Source organism: Choristoneura fumiferana, chromosome 12, assembly GCF_025370935.1.
Source record: "Choristoneura fumiferana chromosome 12, NRCan_CFum_1, whole genome shotgun sequence".
NCBI classification, from domain to species: Eukaryota; Metazoa; Arthropoda; class Insecta; order Lepidoptera; family Tortricidae; genus Choristoneura; species Choristoneura fumiferana.
The window spans coordinates 16,059,820-16,063,534 of NC_133483.1; positions in this window are offsets into that span (position 1 = coordinate 16,059,820).

The window sequence follows — 3,715 nt, forward strand, 5'->3', positions numbered from 1 at the left end:
ATTTTTAGATTATTTTTGTTATGTTAATGTCCAACTGATGATATTTTTTTTACAAAATATGACTAAGTAATCGATCCTATATTCGTAAAAATTATGGTTACATTTAATCTTTTTTAAACAGGTATATGCACGCTTATAAGTAACCTATACATTTAATAAGAAGCATACTCGAACCGCAACCATACATTGTACTAAAAATAAAAATAGTTTATTGGAAAATATCTTTTTTAAAAAATGCCTCCAATTGGTCCCGCATTAGGCAAAGCCTGTCACGTGGCGACCACGATTCGGGTACAAAATACTTTACTATATTTTATTATACTACGTCTCTAACATTTAATGTACAGCAACCCCTCCGTCAGAATAGAAACAGATAATCAATCCAGCCTCCACTCGCATCTATTATCCAGACACCGATGTAAACATAAGTCGGAACTTTCTACAATTTAATTATTTATCGCGTTCGTAGAGGCGGCATAATAAATCAATATGCAGGGCACATGCACACACGCGGTAAGGGGGCCCCCCTCCCCCTGGCCCTTTCTTGACTAATTAATTAAACAACCGATTCATTACATCAGCCTCCTTTGTGCCCTCACATTCGTCTAGCGAGCTAACTGTACCGATAGCAGAGATGTCCTTTAAAATATACGATGAAATATTTTATTGAATCAGGCGTTACTTTGCGGAGGTCCATATCAATGAACTAAAATAATTTCTTTGCTCCCCGCTCTCTGCTCTGAAGATGAGCTCTGGTTGAGTTCGAAATACACAAAACTGAAACTGTGGTCATACCTACTGAAAACCAGCGCTGCGGCTTGCTGTGGCAACACGCGGAGTAGGTATGGCCTTTTTTGCTTCTTTCGCACAATGTCTTTTTCTTTTTCTTTCTTTTTTAGTATGTAAGAGTATGTAATAAGGTTGTCTTACTTTTAATTATATTTTTTTTGCTTTTTGCTGTGCCAAAATTGGCAAATAAATTTATTCTATTCTATCTATATTAATAATTTGGTACCGGTCTACGGTAGACTCGAACGAAATGCACATCAAATTGAAAGTCGTAAAAATTAGTCAATCCGAGTCGACAACTTGTAGGTGGAAAATTCTGATTATCGAGTATTTTCAATAAAAATGGAATAAATTACTAAGTATATATAATGGCGTTGCGAAGTAAACATGTCAATGTGGCGTTGGTGTCACGTCATCACGCGTCACGGGTGTCACGTGTCACAGATTCGTATTTTGTTCTCCATTATGACCTCTTAGGTCTAATTTCTTTGATTATGAGACAGAAAATCATAGTTATTTGGTTAAATAAGATTTAAGAGAAATATCTACTGGTGAAATACCGATACATAGGTTAGCTGTGAAAGTATTTGTAGTAATATTAAGGCTGGGAATATACGTCAGATTTTTCGTATAAATAAGATAGTCTTTAGTGTCAAAATTTTTTTTTATAAACTAATATCTTTATGAGTCTACATTTTACCCGAGCGAAGCCGGGTTTTCATCTAGTTCTATTCTTAAATGCTGACGTATTGTATTGTTGTAGTCTGGTGGTGGTGATAGATGGGTTTGTGTGATTTGTGGGTGTTCTTACAGTGTGGTGGAGGAACTGCATGAACACGCATATCTTGCATAAACGTAGCTATCATAAGGTCGCGGGTGAACAAAGAAGTTCTTGTAGTTCAATGTACGATGAAATTACTGAGGTTGTCATACATCCCAACGGTGGAATCTTTTCATAATTAATTTCGCTATGACTTCTTTTTGTTTGGGATGTCAACGTGATATTCGTAGCACAAAGGTTCCACCCTGGTATGTAATTTAGTTACTCGACTGTACCTTCTACGTCAGTAGTTGGAACAAGGAATGGTCGTACTTGGTTATTAGAATTTCAATTTATAAACTCGTTTTGAGTTTGGTAAGCGTTGGTATCTTGTGTGGTGTTAGTGATTGTGAATGTAATTTGGTTCTGCGTGAATGGTACGAATCCACTTATCTAAAATACGTAAATAACACGTATCCGCACTACTGTGGTTTTAAGGGGATGGATTTAATCAATTTCATCTTTGTTTTATGTGACTTATGTATGTGACTGAAGAAGGAAATGAATAGGTACAAATTGAGTTGACCTAGACTCCGTGTAGGTACTTTACACAAGACCTCAGAGTCTCAAAGTGCACTTATAGCTAATCAAAATACTTAGAAAGTTTAAGGGGCTGTTTCACCATCCATTAATTAGCGTTAACTGACGGTAAATGCGATGCCGTCTCTGTTTTTTTTGTTCGAATAGACGGAGACGGCATCACATTTAACCGTCAGTTAACACTAATCAATGGATGATGAAACAGCCCCTTAGTGTCATACACTTTAAAACAGGCTTCAAAATATACTGTTGCAGGCAAGACAACAGTATTTTGTTTCAATGCACAAAATGTCAAATATCCTCGATATAGGTGTATGTCAAATATACACGACTTGAAATTAAGAATCTGAATTTAAAAGCCGAACACCAAACACTCGAAAAAATTGACAAGAGTCATTGTATTTTTTTTTATTTACGAGACTTGGGCTTTAAGTTTGGTACAATTTTAGTTGTCTTACGAATAAAACATTGATTTCTAGTAGTTTTTATTTATTTCAGTGCATGTTTGAGAAAAGCACTATACAAGCATCGGCGTGAAAGAACATGCCAGCCTCCGGCCTCGCTTCTCCCGGCCGTCTATACATACTCAGCCTGCAAGCCTTTCTTTCCCGGCCTCTGCATATTATTCTTCTATATTATTATTATTATTCTGCGTATTATTCTTTAATAGTTACCTAAAATTCATAATTGTTGTCGCTTATTTTTGACGCACGCACTTTATAATAATGTGCGGCAACACATGCTGAGTGGACACCCTTTTTGGTATCCTGCCGTGTCACCAAGTAATATAGTTTTAGTGCTAGATTTAGTCTTAGTTTTAGGTGGTACTTATGGAGCCAAAATAAACCTTTCTTTCTTTCTTTATCTTTGTATTTTTTGTTTAATTAAAAAAAAAGGACTAACTGACTAGCTATATAGATAGTTGTTCGTTTTAGTCAGGGCTCTACCCAATTCTGTGAGAGCTTGTGCTTCCGACGCTACTTAACCCTTCCGGGCCACTATCCCGTGGCGTTCGCAATTATTTTAATTTCTTCCGCGCGACGGACTGATCGAGCAAGGTGTGATTTGGACCCGTCATTTGTTCCTGTCAGTGCGCAGGGAACTATTTAAAGTGTTGCGTTGATCACGGGATTCGGTGGTTTAAGTTAGTAGTGTTGTGATCACAATACTACTAATTTAGTAGTAGTACTACTACTACTTACTATTAGTTCAGAAAATACTTTTTTAAAATGGAAATAATTATGTAGAGTTTGAAATATGAATTAATATGTTTTTTTCCTGCTAGTCGAAAATGTTATTAGAGTGATAATTTTGTATTTTTTAAAATGTGTTCGGTTTTATGATCAGGTCAAATTTCAAAGTAAGTTGGATGACTATTCAATAATTTGGTTGGTAGTGAATTCTGTTGGCTCCGCTTGCTTCCGCTAGAGAGAACGTCGTTGAGTTGAAACTATTTTGCTAGCTGTTTCCACGACTCCGTCCGCGTAAAAGTATGAAAAATAGTTAACCTACCGAATGTACAAACTATTTCATAAAATCGGTCAACCCGTTTCGGAGGAGTTTGTT